The 19,400-nt window shown below is 38.2% G+C and overlaps 1 pseudogene; it reads left to right on the top strand.

Annotated features, from left to right (window-relative positions):
• Gm7199 (predicted gene 7199) lies at positions 1,167–2,837 on the top strand (annotated as a pseudogene).

The raw sequence follows: 19,400 nt of genomic DNA on the forward strand, positions 1-19,400 counted from the left end.
CATTATTTTTATAGTGTTCTGGATTGAACTTAGGGCCTTGCATATGCCAGGCAAATATTCTATCAACTAAACTATAGCCATAGGTCCCTCTTTTCTCAAGTACTAGAAATCAGGATTCTCTGTTTCCATTTCAGCTTCTCCAGGGAAGTTTGTTTGAGCCTGGGTGTTGCTAATTATATTCACCTCCTGTAGGATTGGCATTAAAATAGAAAAATAACCAGTTACAAAGTAATTAGATAAAATTATTGCTTTTGCTTTCTACTAACATGGCATGACAGGTTTCTAACTTGACTCTCCTTCAGAAAACCATTTGAACTACGGGATTGGAAATTACAGTATGAGCTAATACAGGTCAAGAAAGGAACATAGAGGTGCTAGAATGAATAAAAATGGAAATGCAGAACAGCAAACTCGAACAACACAGTGGTATTTGACATTGACAGTTTAAGCCAAACTGTCAGCGACTTCAACTTCAGTGTCGTCATTGTGTGATATGGGTTCAGAAAAAGAACAAACATGTCCTGCCTACTCTGTCTAACAACAGCCCTGGTAGCTAACAAAGCGCTATCATCTCAGGGGACTGCAATGAAAATTGCTCTCTGAACCTTCTCCTGGAGAAGGTAGGGAGTGATGTCTGCAGAAAGCTGTGTCCGTAGTCTGGCTGTTTAGGGAATTGGCAGCTCAAATTCACAGTTTTGGGGGATTCCGCAAGACCTGGTTCCAGCAATCTATTGTTTTACACAAGTTGGACAAATGCCCATAGCTAAAATAGAAGCAAAAGCCAATTTTCTCTGCACTAGCAACAAATCCAAGGATGCTAGAAAATGCTAACAGAAAATATAAGGAATACAAAGAATAGTAAACTAAATAAAATGTAAGAATATTCAGGCATGACAAATAGGAAAAATGGAACAGAAAGAAGCAGACCTACAAAAATTTCATGATAGTCAAGATATAAAATGGCTAATGATTACAATATTTAAAGAAATAATAGATTTTTTTCTGAGTTAAACTATTCATTCAGCATTTCATATTGCAAGTACTTAAAAAGTGCATTATGTTGGTATAGCCATTTGCATTAATTTCCACTAACATTTTTAACAAATGAGCTTTAAATAAAAAGTAAATGTAATAAAGAGGTTAAGAGTAGAACATGGGCTCAGTCCCTTAGCAGTCATATGGAATCCTGTTGCTTGGTGGCCTGTGTGCTTGTGCTCAGACATGGCTTCAAATGACTATCTCCAACAAGCAACTCAAACCTATGGGCTTATCCTACCCAGCCTGGGCAAGGCTACTCCCAACAGAGCAATCAGCCCTATGGCCAGCAAAGTTACACTGGTTATGGCCAATCATCTGACATTTCAGGATACGGCCAGAACAGTTATGGTTCTTATGGACAGACCCAAAACACAGGCTATGGAACTCAGTCAGTTCCCAGGGATATGATATGGTTCTACTGGTGACTATGGCAACAGCCACAGTTCCCAATCTTCTTATGGGCAGCAGTCCTCCTACCCTGGCTATGGCCAACAGCACCTCAGGAAGTTATGGTGGCAGTTCTCAGAGTAGTAGCTATGGGCAGCCCCAGAGTGGAGGTTATGGTCAACGATCTGGCTATGGTAGCTCCTATAACCCACCTCAGGATTATGAACAACAGAACCAGTACAACAGCAGCAGTGGAGGTGGTAGAGGGGGCGGTGGAGGCAACTATGGCCAAGATCAGTCCTCTATGAGTGGCGGTGGCAGTGGCTGTGGTGGTGGTGGTTATGGCAATCAGGACCAGAGTGGTGGCTGCAGTGGTGGCTATGCAGGAGGCCAGCAGGATCGTGGGGGCAGTGTCAGGGACAACGGAAATGGTTGCAACCGAAGCAGTGGTGGCTATGAACCCAGAGGCCATGGAGGTGGCCAAGGAGGCAGAGTTGGCATGGGCAGAAGTGACCGTGGTGGCTTCAATAAATTTGATGGTCCTCCGGATCAAGGATCTCGTCATGATTCGGAACAGGATAATTCAGACAACACTATCTTCTTGCAAGGCCTAGGTGAGAATGTTACAATTGAATCTGTGGCTGATTACTTCAAGCAGATTGGAGTTATTAAGACAAACAAGAAAATTGAACAGCCTATGATTAATTTGTAGACAGACAGGGAAACTGGCAACAATCTCATTTGATGACCCACCTTCTGCTAAAGCAGCTATCGACTAGTTTGATGGTAAAGAATTCCCTGAGAATCCCATTAAAGTTTCATTTGCTACCTGCCGATCTGACTTCAATTGGGATGGTGGAAACAGTCATGGAGGCCGAGGGCCTGGAAGACCCATGAGCCATGGAGGCTATGGAGGAGGTGGCAGCAGTGGCTGTGGTCGTGAAGGATTCCCCAGTGGAGGTGGTGGGGGTTGAGGACAGCAAGGAGCTGGGGACTGAAGTGTTCTAATCCTACATGTGAGAGCATGAACTTCTCTTGGAGAAATGAACACAACCAGTGTAAGGCACCTAAGCCAGCTGGCCCAGGACAGGGAACAGGAAGCTCTCATATGGGGGGAAACTATGGAGACGATCTACGTGGCAGAGGAGGATATGACCGGGGCGGCTACTGGGGCCAAGGAGGGGACCGTGGGGGCTTCAGAGGGGGCCGGGGTGGTGGGGACCTGGCAAGATGGACTCCAAGGGCGAGCACAGACAGAATCACAGGGAGAGGCCATATTAGCCTGGCTCCTGAAGTTCTGGGACTCTTCCTGTACCCAGTGTTACCCTTGTTATTTTGTAAATTTACAATTCAGGATTGCTCACAGATATTTGTGTGTGTGTGTGTGTGTGTGTGTGTGTGTGTGTGTGTGTGTGTGAGAGAGAGAGAGAGAGAGAGGGAGGGAGAGAGAGAGCACCCTAATTGTAACCATATCTCTGGTCCCCATTAAAAACCATCATTTTAATAAAAAAAGAAGAGTGAACATGAAAAAAAAGAGAGAAATTTATCATGAAAATGAGTTTAATAAACAACTAATTATCCTTATTTAGAATGCAAAGAATGCTTCAACCTCCCCATATATGTTAACAACTATATGGAAGGTCAGCCAGATAGAACAATTAACTGACACACTTACATTAAGTGCTGCTAAAACAAAAGATACAGTGGAAAAATTAGGGATTAGTAAAAGCTAGACATCCCTTGCTAAACACTTTACTTCCAGAAAAGTAACAAAAATCTGATGAAACTATAAAAGCTAATTGTACTTAAAAATTTTAAAACCATTTTAAAAAGTTGAATACTGTATTGTCCCAATTCTTACAATGCTCAATCATAGTAACGTTAAAATAAGATACTATAAAATACAGCAAATGATCAAAAATCTGTTTTGCTACACTTTAGAACTAACCTCAAATTTACATTAGTAGAAAGATTGATTTCCAATTCTTTTCTTCAGAAACTCCAGCAGGAAAGAGAATTACTCTTAGCAGCAGAAAATGACATTTTAAAAAACAAAGGATTACATGGCAAAGAGCATTTGAAGTGTGAGATAAAAATTGCACATGACTGGAGTGAGTTTGTCATACTTTATCACATTCAAATTTTAAATCGTCTTTTAACAGAAGATTCAACTCTTCAAAACAAAGGAGGATGAATTATCAAATTTTTCCCACAGCACTCTTATAAAATGCTAACTTTATTCACTGCAAGGGAGCCACTTTCAAAGAATTCTCAGGAACCTGGAAAATGGAGGGATGGAGGATGCTCCAGGGCAGTTGGTCAGTTTTTTTCTTTTCTTCTGAACTGCATGATTCTAATTGGGATATTCATTTGCCTTCTTTTCTCTTGCTAAATGCTTGAAGGTGGACTGGGGTGTGCTGTTGTGCTGGTCCTACCAAGCAAACAGGTGTGATGAGTTAGGGAGAAATAACAGCTGGACAGGTAACTTTGAACAATGCTTCCCCCTTTGTATATGACCTGCTGAATTTTGGTACAGTGTTGTGTAGCTAACTTACTTTGTCATGTACGTGATGTATATTATGCACTACTTTTGTATACCTTGTTTTTCCAACAGTGAACACTTTTAGGCATACTTGAGAGGCTATCTCTTTATGCAATATCTCAGATTTTTTTATATTGCAAAGAGTAGGTTTTTGTCCTTTTATTACTGAGAGATCTTCATTTACTTCATTTTTAATAGAAATAATTTTAATAAATATTATTTTCTTATACACTGCTTTTTATACATTTTGGTGTTCCACCTATGTCTTAAATTATGAATGCTGTGCACTGGCAAGGCTATTTTCGAGTCTTCAGAGAAGAGAAAGCACATTGCTTAATCATCCTTCCCCAGCATCAGCTATTGGTATACCTATAATGTAAAAATTAATCTATGTAAAAATCACAAATTAATTTAAAAATTCACAGGAAAATTACAAGATAACGCTGCAGTTTCTAAACAAAATCAAAGGAATAGGTATAGGGTAGAAATTTAAAATAGCAAAATTTTCTACAGATTCTTATTAAATTTTAAAAATTATTCATAAAATGCAGACCTTTTTGGTGAATGTTTAATGATTTTTAACCTTAAGTCATTGCTAGATTCAGAGATGTTTGTTCTTTTAAATTCTATGTAATAAAACAAAATTGCATGCCACAGGGCACGTTTGTATGTTAGTGCTCATGACTAATGTAAGACATTGCTATTCATTCCCTAATATTTACTGGTGATTATGTGACAAGCATGCTTAAAGATGATTCAGTTTCACTTCTTTACAGGGCACAAACAATGATTCGTTATTACTCTAAACTTTATGATTAAATGCCCTTCAGATTACATGGGATTGTAGGTGGGAGTTACTATGTAACTCAAACATAATTAGCATGCAATTAGTTTACAGGTTTTAAGGTATCACTTCAAATTACCAAGCATGAAGTTCTTGTACACCAGCCTGGCATCAGCCATGTATTTACAGTATAGCTATAGAGAAAATACAGGGTTATTTTTGCAATGTGAAATGAAGTGTTTCTGTTTATTTTCTATGTAAAGGAATTCCATCCCCCATCCATGGTCTCCTGACTTTGCATATATGCGGCAGCATGATGTGGCAGGAGGTAGTGCCTTAGCTGGCCCACGCTGAGGCATCCACCCTCTACCCTGAGGTTCCAGCCATATGACAGATAGGTCTAGTATAAAATGAAGTGTATTGAGGGCATGGGAAGGGGCTGTGGGAAAGAAGGGTCAGAGAGGGACAGAAAAAGAGAGAAGAGAGAAAAAAGGGAAGAGGTTGGTTGAGAGCACAGGAAGAGGTTGGGTAGGAACACGTGTGTGTGTGTGGGGGGGGGAGACAGAGACAGAGACAGAGAGACTCTCGAATAGTCTTTTTATAGTGAGCCAGGCTTATATTTGGCTGTTTCTAGGTAACTGTTGGGTGGAGCCTAGAAGAAATGCTACCACCCAAGCCTTTGTAAAATACAAAATAAAACTTGCAACAAATGAACTTAGCATTTTATGAGTATTCTTGGAAGACTTGATAATCTACCTCTTGTATTGAAGAGTTAAATCTTCTGTTAGAAAAATGTCATTTCTTACAGAGAAACACAAGTTTGTCTTAGTATCTACATATCAACCATTATAATCCATTCCATGAATAGATAAACATTTAAATATATTAACTCAGTAAGGTAGAAAAATATTTGAAAGGAATTGGTATGATTCATAATTTTAAAAATTACCCCCAAAGTCTTAAAACATCAGAATGGGGAGGAAGTACCATGATATGGCTAGAACATAGAAAAATCTAAAGTAGTCATTATTTTTTATATGTGTTAACCTAATACAAAAAGTTACAATAAACATAGTCTATGAGGCTAGCCTGAATGTCTTCTTGAGTTCAATCATAAAATGAGGGGCTCACTTATCCCTCTTATTCAACATTTTTCTGATCTTCTGAGTTGGGCAAGGGGAAAGATACATAACTGGAAAGGAATACAGACAACATCATTACTCATTAAAGGGTTGTATCAAAACCTGAGCCACATATACACGAATGAAAAATAACAGGAGTGTTTAGTATCGTGTGTGTTTAATATATCTAATCAAGTAGCCATTAAACTTTCTGCCTCTCTCCTCAATTAGTAACTGTTAAAAAGAAATGTAATATATATGCTTCTATATGTGTTATATATTGCTGGGCATGTATGTTATACATACTACATTCCTTTATATCAATTGACAAATGGGTAAGGAGCAGAATCTTGTGTATAATACCATTACAAATATGCACCTCAGTCTCAATTTTATCAACAATGTGGAGTACATTATAACATTTTAATGAAAAGACTGAAACAGTAGAGCAGTTTGACACATTTGTGGATCAGACAACTCAGTAGCTTTTGAAATTTATAGTTTAATTTGTAGCCATGAAATTATGACATCTTTAGAAACTGATAAGCGGATTGGAAATTTTCTCTGGATAATAAGAGGAAAAAACTTTTTACAAAGAGTGGGATGAAGAGGCACATCTTCTAAGATATGGGAGCTTATTTTAAGACTATCGTGATTAAAGGAACACAGCATGAGTTCCAAGATAAACACATAAACTAGTGGAACCATACAGAGCTTGGAAATACACTTACATGTAGATTCTTAGTACAAAACTGGAGTCTCTGAAAATCACTGGGCCAATTCTGGTTTGTTTGTTTGTTTTCTAGCTATCAAGAAACATTTAGCCTTAAAATCAAACTTTAACTCTATTTATTCTAGCTAGAACTACCCAAATATTTGCGTTAACTCTTCTTATCCAAACTATACAAAAGACATCAATGTCTAATAACAGCAACATTCATGATGTTTTATGCCTTAAATACTGATGTTTTTGACTTCATTAAACTCTAAAATTTCCTAAAAAATAAACAATATTCATATTTCACTAGTTTAAAAATGCACAATGCTACAGTGACCCTGTCCAGAGTCTTATTTCCATTTCTACCCATTTAAGCATAAGTAAGATACTTCACAGAACACAAATAACCATGAATACTAGGGAAACATACAGTCAATCTTGTTTTAAAAATATAGACACCTTTTTACTTAAAACATATGTTTCCTTTATCTGTTATCCTCCCTCCATTAGGAAAAACTATGTTCTTAGTGATTTGATTTGATTTTTAGGCCTGCTCATCCTATGCATGCCATGTGTAAATGTTATGTCAGGTACAGAAGGCATAAGGAAAAGCCAATAGGGTCTGGGTTATGTTGGCTAAATAGTTTTGCTGTGATCCAAGAGTTTCTCTCTTAATAGCCTTTACCAGTTGTTCCTCTCTCCTAAAGACTGCCCTTCTGCCACTAGTCAGCCTCATCTACATCAGATACTGGAAAGGAACATTCTTAGGTACAAGGGACCTTATTATATTTAATGAACAATGAGCTCCCCTATCACATGCAAAATGTGATGCTTGTTCAATGGGAAGGGAGCTGTGAACAGGATCAACTGGCCAAAAGCTATATGTACAGAGACTGATAGCATGCCTAGAACTGCAATGATATGGAGAGGTTGGAATGCTATTGGTTCCCAGCTAATTACCTGATTTGGGGCTAGCGTTAGTATCTTGCCAAACTCTGTTGAAACCAACAGTGTGCCACTAATAGATAAAAGCTTTTTGGAATCTACTAACTTAGCAGGCCACTAGCTTCCACCTACTCAAAAGCTAAGAATATTGTCAGATAACATCTGAAGCCTAAGAAAAAGCTTCCCCCATCTTGTTGTACCTGCCTCTCTGATGTATCTGCCAATGTATTTTTAACTTGCCTTGAGTTATGTTGGTCCTTTGTTCTGTAAAACTAGGAAACTTCACAAAACTGCTTCCATGTTGGAAAAGTTTTGTGGCTGGGTTGGTTTTATGTTTCTCTTTTGATAGCCTGTACCAACGGCATTAGAATATAGGAGCAAGGGTTCTATGTAGGTACTAGCTTGACCTGTCCATGATCAATAAATTTTGTGGATGTTGTCTTCAGCAATGGGTCTTGCTCTTAGTTTGCAGAGAGCAACCTACTGTCTTGGCAATAGCATGGGTTGTTTGAGGATTTCCATGGGACCCCTTGCTCTGGCTACAGATTCTAAGCCAGTAGTTTGTATACAGGGTTTTTCTTGTTATCACCTGAGATACAAGTTACAGAGCATGTAAAAGAAATGGCAACGAATACACAGAAACTGTGTGTTGAGCTGAGTTAAGTGGGACAATATGGAACTAGTTCTATCCCAAATAAGCAATTCTCATGGTTTTCCATGGGCTTCATCCAGAGTATTTGTCCACAATTAAGATAAATCTCTTTGACACATTTGATCACTTATGGTGATGTATATTAAACAGCTCTCAGAATGTTGATCTGTCTGTGGTTATGGGTAAGAAAGCTCTGTTTTCTGTCCCTCCTGTCTTAACTCACTCTCTCTCTCTCTCTCTCTCTCTCTCTCTGTGTGTGTGTGTGTGTGTTTGTGTTTTGTGTGTGTGTGTTTTAATGATGAGTTATTTAAGCCTTCTTAAGTGCTGCCAGTCAGTGGTGCTTAACCTGCGATCTGGTTTTGCAAATTTGACTGCTGTCTCTTACATACACTAACCTTTATCCACCTATCTGTACCTCATTAAACTTCTCAAGACACTCAGTAGCCCATAGCTTAGTAGATGGGAATCCATGCACAGCTGGAAAATATATACTGGCATGGGAAGATGTTCACTGGTAAGGAGTGGTTGCTTGTCAATTCTATTGTAAATTATTAGGTAAATACTATTCTTTGCCTAAAATGTAGAACTAATGAGCTTTGCCTCTCTCTGCTTCACTTTGGCTACTTGTACTCTAGGTTAAGTTACCAGAAACTGACTAGATGAGAGTTCTAGAGAGGAAATCGTATGCTGTTTGCTAATTAGATCAGGCACTGTAATAGACACTAGGGATGGAATAGGAGGAGTTAAAAAGACAAGAAGGTGTGTTACCCAAAGTAGCTGTATTAGCCTCATGCCAGGGTCAGCAAAATAAGGGGTTCAGGTAACATCTTGATTTTGCAAATACTAGTTTATGAGGCACAAGCACATTAACTTATTTTGATTTCATCTAAGGCTGTTTTCATTCTGCAGTGGTACAACTGAGTAGTTACTACAAAGGTTGCATGTTCTCTAATGCCTAACGTATTGATTATCTGGATCTTTATAGAAAATGTCTTCCAATCCTTGATCTAGTGGGAGAGAGCAGCATTCAAACAAGTAAACATAATCCAAAGCAAGGAATGAAATGTTGGGGCTAACATATATATATATATATATATATATATATATATATATATATATATATGTATCATATGAAACTAACAAATATTTGAAGAATATTTCACCCAAATACAACCAATACCTTCTTCTCTGCATCTTGAGGAACTTTCTTAAAAGTTGACCACATACTTGGATTCAAAGCAAGTCTCAACAAATAAATGAATATTGAAATGATTCCCTACACCCTATCTGACCACCGCAGATTAAAGCTGGATAGGAACAACAACAGAAACACCAGAAAGCTCACAAACTCATGGAAACTCAAGTCTATACTAAATAAAACATGAGTCAAGACAGAAACTAAAGCTTTTGTAGAACTGAATGAAAATGAATATACAATATACTCAAATTTATGAAACACAATGATGGTTGCTTTAAGAGGCAAGTTTGCAGCACTAAGTGGCTACATAAAAAATTAGAGGGGGTTGTGGAGGGGTAACTGGGAAGGGGAATATCATTTGAAATATAAATGAATAAAGTGAATAATAATAAAATAATTAAAACGATCTCATACTAGCAATGTAATAGCACACCTGAAAGCTCTAAAACAAAAGGACACCCAAATCATGGAGTAGACAGGGAGAAATTATTAATATCAAGCCTGAAATCAATAAAATAGAAACAAACAAACAAGCAAGCAATAGAAAGAGCCAATGAAACAGTTGGTTCTTTAGGAAAATCAATAAAGTTGACAAACTCTTATCCAAATTAACTAAAGGGCAGAGAAAGAATATCTAAATTAGCAAAATTTGAAATGAAAATGGTGACATAACAACAGACAATGAGGAAATCCAGGACATACTTTAAAAACTTGTACCAAATTGGAAAATATTTAAAAATGAATAATTTTCTCTAGAAGTACTACTTACCAAAATTAAATCAAGATCAGATAAACAATTTAAATAGACCTATAGTCTCTAGTGAAATAAAAGCAGCCATTAAAGTCTCCCTAAAATGCACAGACCCATATGGTTTTCATGGAGGATTCTATCAGACTTTTAAAGAGGTAATGCCAATACTCCTAAAATTACTTCACAAAATAGAAACAGAAGGAACACTGCCCAATTTATTTTATGAGTCTACAGTTACTCTTCTACACAAAACATACATTCAATAAAGAAAGAAAATCACATGCCAACTTCCCTTCAGAACAGAGTTGCAAAAATATTTGTAAATTGAATTCAAGAACACATTAAAAAAGATCATCCACTATGATCAAGCAGATTCATCCCACAGATGCAGGGGTGGTTCAATATATGAAAACCAATAAATGTAATTCACCATAGTAATAAACTGAAAGACCAAAAACTATATGATAATCTCTTTAAGTGTAGAAAGTGCCTTTGGGGAGCAGGTGAGGGAGCCATCTTGGGTCCCGGGTCCCTCAGAGACCAATCTGCATAGGTCAACTCGCAGACTGCAAAGGGTGAGCATGCAGACTGCATAAGTGACACAGCTTCTGGGACAGAGCCCATTTCAGGCTCAAGACATCAGGGCACCTTCTCTGCCAGAGGAGAGGGCTCTAACTGCTGGAGCAGGTGAGGGAGCCATCTTGGGTCCCACATCTCTCGGAGACCAGTCTGTCCAGATGAGCATGCAGACTCCAGAGGCAACACAGCTTCTGGGACAGGGCCTGTTTCCGGCCTTCATCATCAGCCAGGAGGCAAGTCTGAACGCCAGAACTCTGTGCACCTTCCCTGCAAGAGGAGAGCTTGCCTGCAGAGAGTACTCTGACCACTGAGACTCAGGAGAGAGCTGGACTCCCAGGACTGCTGACATAGGCTAACAGAATCACAGGAGGAACAAGCTCCAACCAGAGACAACCATAACAACTAACTCCAGAGATTATCAGATGGTGAAAGGCAAACATAAGAATCATACTAACAGAAACAAAGACCACTCACCATCATCAGAATCGAGTACTCCCACTTCAGCGAGTCCTGGATATGCCAACACACTCAAAAAAGCAAGAGTCAGATTTAAAATCATATCTCATGATGCTGGTAGAGGACATCAAGAAGGGCATTAATAACTCACTTAAAGACATACAGGAGAACACTGCTACAGAGGTAGAAGCCCTTAGAGAGGAAACACAAAAGTCCCTCAAGGAATTACAGGAAAACACAACCAAACAGGTGATGGAATTGAACAAAACCATCGAAGACCTAAAGAGGGAAGTAGAAACAATGAAGAAAAACCAAAGTGAGACAACTCTGGAGAAACCCTAGGAAAGAAATCAAGAACCATAGATGCAAGCATCAGAAACAGAATACAAGAGATGGAAGAGAGAATCTCAGGTGCAGAAGACTCCATAGAGAACATGGGCACAACAATCAAAGAAAATGCAAAATGCAAAAAGATCCTAACTCAAAACGCCCAGAAAATCTAGAACACAATGAGAAGACCAAACCTACGGATAATAGGAGTAGATGAGAATGAAGATTTTCAACTTAAAGGACCATCAAATATCTTCAACAAAATTATGGAAGAAAACTTCCTAAACCTACAGAAAGAGATGCCCATGAATATACAAGAAGCCTACAGAACTTCAAATAGACTGGACCAGAAAATAAATTCCTCCTGACACATAATAATCAGAACAACAAATGCACTAAATAAAGATAGAAAATTAAAAGCAGTAAGGGAGAAAGGTCAAGTAACATATAAAGGTAAGCCTATTAGAATTACACCAGACTTCTCACCAGAGACTCTGAAAGCCAGAAGATCCTGGAAAGATGTTATACAGACACTAAGAGAACACAAATGCCAGCCCAGGCTACTATACAAAAAACTCTCATTTACCATGGATGGAGAAACCAAAGTATTCCATGATACAAACAAATTCACACAATATCTTTCCACAAATCCATCCCTTCAAAGGATAATAAAGGGAAAACACCAACACAAGGACAGAAACTACACCCTAGAAAAAGCAAGAAAGTAATCCTTCAACAAACCTAAAAGAAGACAGCCACAAGAACAGAACCCCAACTTTAACAACAAATATAACAGGAAGCAACAATTACTTTTCTTTTATTTTGCTTAACATCAATGGACTCAATTCTCCAATAAAAAGATATAAACTAATAGATTGGATACATGAACAGGACCCAACATTCTGCTGCTTACAGGAAACCCATTTCAGGGGAAAAGACAGATACTACCTCAGAGTAAAAGGCTGGAAAAGAATTTTGTAAGCAAATGGTCCGAAAAACCAAGCTGGAGTAGCCATACTAATATTGAATAAATTTGAATTCCAACCCAAAGTTATCAAAAAAGAAAAGGAAGGGCACTTCATACTCATCAAAGGTAAAATCCACCAAGATGAACTCTCAATTCTGAATATCTATGCTCCAAATACAAGGGCAGCCACATTCATTAAAGAAACTTTAGTAATCTCAAACCATACATTTCACCTCACACAATAATAGTAGGAGACTTCAACACCCTACTCTCACCAATGGACAAATCCTGGAAACAGAAACTAAACAGAGACGCATAGACACTAACAGAAGTTATGAAACAAATGGATTTAATAGATATCTACAGAACATTTTATTGTAAAACTGAAGGATATACTTTCTTCTCAGAACCACATGGTACCTCCTCCAAAACTGACCATATAATTGGTCACAAAACAGGCCTCAACAGATACAAAAATATTGAAATGATCCCATGCATCCTATCAGATCACTATGGACTAAGGCTGATCATGAATAACAACACAAATAGTAGAAAGCCAACATTCACATGGAAACTGAACAACACTCTACTCAATGATTTCTTGGTCAAGGATGAAATAAAGAAAGAAATTAAAGACTTTTTAGAGTTTAATGAAAATGAAGCCACAGCATAACAAAACTTATGTGACACGATGAAGGCAGTTCTAAGAGGAAAACCCATAGCCCTGAATGCCTCCAAAAAGAAACTAGAGAGAGCATACACTATCAGCCTGACAGCACACCTAGAAGCTCTAGAACTAAAGGAAGGAAATTCACCCAAGAGGAGTAGATGGCAGGAAATAAACTCAGGGCTGAAATCAACCAAGTCGAAACAAAAAGAACTATTTAAAGCATCAACCAAACCAGGAGCTAGTTCTTTGAGAAAATCAACAAGATAGATAAACCCTTAGCCAAACTCACTAGAGGGCACAGGGACAGTATCCTAATTAACAAAATCAAAAATGAAAAAGGAGACATAACAACAGAACCTGAGGAAATCAAAAACATCATCAGAACCTACTACAAAAGGCTATACTCAACAAAACTGGAAAATCTGGATGAAATGAAAAACATCCTATACAGATACAAGGTACCAAAGTTAAATCAAGATCAGATTAATGATATAAATAGTCCCATTTCCCCTATAGACATGAAGCAGTCATTAATAGTCTCCCAACCAAAAAAAGGCCAGGACCAGATGGCTTTAGTGCAGAGTTCTATTAGATCTTCAAAGAAGACCTAATTCCAATTCTTAAACGATTCCACAAAATAGAAACAAGGTACTCTACCCAATTCATTCTATGAAGCCACAATTACTCTGGTATCTAAACCACACAAAAATCCAACAAAGAAAGAGTACTTCAGACCAATTTCCCTTATGAATATCGATGCAAAAATACTCAATAAAATCCTTGCAAACCAAATCCAAGAACCCATCAAAATGATCATCTATCATGAACAAGTAGGCTTCATCCTAGGGATGCAGGGATGGTTTAATATAAGGAAATCCATCAACAAAATCCACTATATAAACAAACTCAAAGACAAAAACCACATGATCATCTTGTTAGATGCTGAGAAAGCATTTGACAAAATCCAACACCCCTTCATGATAACATAAAAGTCTTGGAAAGATCAAGAATTCAAGGCCCATACCTAAACATAATAAAAGCAATATACAGCAAACCAGTAGCCAACATAAAACTAAATGGAGAGAAACTTGAAGCAATCCCACTAAAATCAGAAACTACACAAGGCTGCCCACTTTCTCCCTACCTATTCAATATAATACTTGAATTCCTACCCAGAGCAATTTGACAACAAACAGAGACCAAGGGGATACAAATTGAAATGGAAGAAGTAAAAATATCATTATTTGTATATGATAAGATAGTATATATAAGTGACCCCAAAAATTCCACCAGAGAACTCCTAAACCTGATAAACAGCTTCAGTGCAGTAGCTGGATATAAAATTAACTCAAACAAATCAATGGCATTTGTCTACAAAAAGGATAAACGGACCGAGAAAGAAATTAGGGAAACAAAATCCTTCACAATAGTCACAAATAATATATAATACCTTGGTATGACTCTAACTAAGGAAGTGAAAGATCTGTATGATAAGAACTTCAAGTCTCTGAAGAAAGAAATTGAAGACGATCTCAGAAGATGGAAATATTTCCCATGCTCATGGATTGGCAGGATTAATATACTAAAATGGCTATCCTGCCTAAAGCAATCTACAGATTCAATGCAATCCCCATCAGCATTCTAACTCAATTCTTAGCTGAGTTAGAAAGGGCAATTTGCAAAGTCATCTGGACTAATAAAATACCTAGGAGAGCAAGAACTATTCTCAACAATAAAAGAACCTCTGGTGGAATCACCATGCCTAACATTAAGCTGTACTACAGAGCAATTGTGATTAAAAACTGCATGGTACTGGTACAATGAAAGACAGGTAGATCAATGGAATAGAATTGAAAACAAAGAAGTGAATCCATAATGCTATGGTCACTTGATCTTTGACAAGGGAGCTAAAACCATCCCGTGAAAAAAAGAGCATTTTCAACAAATGGTGCTGGCACAACTGGCTGTTATCATGTAAAAGAATGTGAATTGATCCACTCTTATCTCCTTGTACAAACTCAAGTCTAAGTGGATCAAAGATCTCCACATAAAACAAGAGACATTGAAATTAATAGAGGAGAAAGTGGGGGAAAGTCACAAAGATATGGGCACAGGGTGAAAATTCTTATACAGAATAGCAATGACTCGTGCTGTAAGATCATATTGATAAATGGGACCTCATAAAATTGAAAAGCTTCTGTAAGGCAAAAGACACTGTCGATACAACAAAAATGCCACCAACAGATTGGAAAAGAATTTTTACTAATACTAAATCTGATAGGGGACTAATATCCAATATATACAAAGAGTTCAAGAAGGCGGACTCCATAAATTCAAGTAACTCCATTAAAAACTATGGTACAGAGCTAAACAAAGAATTCTCAACTAAGGAATACCGAATGGCTGAGAAGCACCTGAAAAAATGTTCAACATCCTTAATCATCAGGGAAATGCAAATCAAAACAACCTTGAGATTCCACCTCACACCAGTCATAATGGCTAAGATCACAAATTCAGGTGACAGCAGATGCTGGCAAGGACATGGAGAAAGAGGAACACTCCTCCATTGCTGGTATGATTGCAAGCTTGTACAACCACTCTGGAAATCAGTCTGGCAGTTCCTCAGAAAATTGGACATAGTACTACTGGAAGATCCAGCAATATCTCTCCTGGGCATATACCCAGGAGATGTTCCAACTGGTAATAAGAACTCATGCTCCACTATGTTTAAAGCAGCCTTATTTATAATAGCCAGAATCTGGAAAGAACCCAGATTTCCCTCAACAGGGGAATGGATACAGAAAATGAGGTACATTTACACAATGGAGTACTACTCAGCTATTAAAAACAATGAAATTCTTTGGCAAATGGATATATCTGGAGAATATCATCCTTAGTGAGGTAACCCAATCACAAAATAAGTCATTAGATATGCACTCACTGATAAATGGATATTAGCCCAGAAACAGTATACCCAAGATACAATTTGCAAAACACAAGAAAATTAAGAAGAGGGAAGACCAATGTGTGGATACTTCATTCCTCCTTAGAATAGAGAACAAAATACCCATGAAAGTAGTTACAGAGACAAACTTTGGAGCTAAGGCGAAAGGATGGACTATCCAGAGACTACCCCACCCGGGGATCCATCCCATAATCAGCCACCCAACTGAGACACTATTGCATATGCCAGCAAGATTTTGCTGAAGGGACCCTGATATAGCTGTCTCGTGTGAGGCTATGCCAGTGCCTGGCAAATACAGAAGTGGATGCTCACAGTCATCTACTGAATGGAACAGTGTTTCCCCAATGGAGAAGCTAGATTAAGCACCCAAGGAGCTGAAGGGGTCTGGAACCCTGTAGGTGGAACAAGAATATGAACTAACCAGTACCCCTGGAGCTCGTGTCTCTAGCTGCATATGTAGCAGAAGATGGCCTAGTCAGCCATCATTGGGAAGAGAGGCCCCTTGGTCTTGCAAACTTTATATGCCCCAGTAGAGGGGAATGCCAAGGCCAAGAAGTGGGAATAGGTGGGTAGGGGAAGAGGGTGGGGGGAGGGTATAGGGAACTTTCGGGATAGCATTTGAAATGTAAATAAAGAAAATATCTAATAAAAAAAGAATCAACGAAAATAAGAAAGAAAGTGCCTTTGACAAAATCCAACACACCATAGTGATAAAAGTCCTGGAGAAATCAAGAATACAAGGGACATACCTAAACACAGCAAAGGCAATTTACAGCAAGCCTCTAGCCATCATCAAAGTAAATGAAAAGAAATGCAAAGCAATTCTACTAAAATCAGGAATAATACAGGGTTGTCTAGTCTCTCCATATATATTTAATATAGCTACTTGATGTTTTACCTAGAGCAGTAAGACAATTGAAGGAGATCAAGATATCTTAATTGAAGGAGATCAAGATATCTTAACTGAAGGGATACAACTTGGAAAGGAGAAAGTCAAAGTATCTTTATTTGTATATTATATGATAGAATACATAAGTGACCCTAAATATCCCTCCAAGGAACACCTACGCTGATAAACACTTCTAGTAAAGTAGCTGAATACAAGGTTAACTCACAAAAATCCCCAGTAGCCTTCCTTATATACAAATAACAAATGGACTAAGTAAGAAATCAGGGAGACAATATCCTTCACAGTAGCCTCAAATAATATAGAATATCTTGGTGTAAATCTAACCAAGCAAGTGAAGAACCTCTGTGATAAAAAACTTCAAGTGTTTGAAGAAAAAAATTAAAGAAGATATCAGAATATGGAAAGTTCTCCCTTGGCTATGGACCAGCAAGAATAAGACAGTAAAAATGGTCATCTTACCAAAAGCAATCTACAGATTCAATGCAATTCCCAACTTGCTGAGAAAGCCCTGTATTCATTTCCATAGTAGCGGTACAAGTTTGCACTCCCACCAGCAATGGAAGAGTGCTCCCCTGGTTCCACATCCTGGCCATCATAAGCTATCACACATGCACTTTATCTTAACCATTCTACAGGTATAAGATGGAATCTCAAAGTTATTTTGACTTTCATTTTCCTAATGGCTAAGGATGTTGAACATTTCTTTAAGTATTTCTCAGATATTCTCATTTAGAGTTGTACACTATTTTTAATTGAATTATTTTTATATCTAGTTTATTTTTATATTTTGGATATTAGTTCTCTGTCAGATGCAGAGTCAGTTAAAATATTTCCCCTCCTGTAGGCTGCTGTTCTGTCCTTTTGACCGTGTCCTTTGCTGGGCAGAAGTGTTTCAGTTTCATGAGGTCTCATTCATTAATTGTGGAGCTCAGTACCTGAGCTGTTGGTGTTCTGTTCAGAAAGCTATTTCCTGAGCCAATTAGTTCAAGGCTGTTAATTAATTCCTCTTCTATTAGGTTCAGTGTATCTGCTTTTTTTTTTCCAAAAAGAAAATAAATTTTATTTTATTTTTTATTAGGTATTTATTTCAGTTACATTTCAAGTGCTATCCCAAAAGTCCCCCACACGCTCCCCCCCCACTCCCCCACCCTCCCACTCCCACTTCTTGGCCCTAGCGTTCCCCTGTACTGAGGCATATAAAGTTTGCCCGACCAATGGGCCTCTCTTTTCACTGATGGCCGACTAGGCCATCTTCTGATATATATGCAGCTAGAGATACGAGCTCTGGGGGATACTAGTTAGTTTATATTGTTGTTCCACCTAAAGGATTGCAGATCCCTTCAGCTCCTTGGGTACTTTCTCTAGCTCCTCCATTGGGGGCCCTGTGATCCATCCAATAGCTGACTGTGAGCATCCACCTCTGTGTTTGCTAGGCCCCGGCATAGTCTCACAAGAGACAGCTATATCTGGGTCCTTTCAGCAAAATCTTGCTAGTGTATGCAATTGTGTCAGCGTTTGGAAGCTGATTATGGGATGGATCCCCGGATATGGCAGTCTCTAGATGGTCCATCCTTTCGTCTCAGCTTATGTTGAGAACTTTGATGCACGTGCAAGGTGATCAGCATGAATCTATTTGCATTCTTCTACATTCAGAGATCAAGCTTGACCAGTACCATTTGCTGAAGATGTTATCTTTCTTTTCAGTTTGTATTACTGGTTTCTTTCTTTCTTTAAAATCAGGTGTCCATACGTGTGTGGATTCTTTAATTCTGATTCTTAAATTCAATTCCATTGATCATTCTGCCTGTTTTTACACCAATACCATGTGTTTGTTCTTATTGTAGCTCTGTAGTATAACTTGAAATCAGGAATGGTAAGACCTCCAGACGTCCTTTTATTGATCAGGACTGTTTTACCTACACAGGCTTTTTATTTTTCCATATGAAGTTGAGTATTGTTCTTTCAAGGATTGTACAGAATTGTGGGAGTAGTCAATGAATATCTTATTTGACTTAAGGCCCACTCCACAAGAGGGATTCCATGCCTGACACTGCTTGGGTAGCCAAGGACCAGAGACTGGAATGCCCACAGACCTAGGGTAAAACCAAATACTACTTGACTAAAAAAAGAGCAATAAAATGATTCCTAATAATATTCTACTGTACTCATAGTTCAGTACTTTATGCAGTAATAATCATAGAAGAGATGGAGAGATACACAGTGAGACATTATACAGAAAGAGTCCAAATGGGAGGTCTCCATCAAATCCCTCCCCTCAAACTCAGAGATGGCCAGATAAGAGGAAGCAGAAAGAATGTAAGAGCTGGAAGGGATGGATAACACTAGAACACGGCCCTCTGAATTATCTAAACAAGGTGCATATGTGC

The sequence above is a fragment of the Mus musculus genome, chromosome X, assembly GCF_000001635.26.
Source record: "Mus musculus strain C57BL/6J chromosome X, GRCm38.p6 C57BL/6J".
Taxonomy (NCBI): Eukaryota; Metazoa; Chordata; class Mammalia; order Rodentia; family Muridae; genus Mus; species Mus musculus.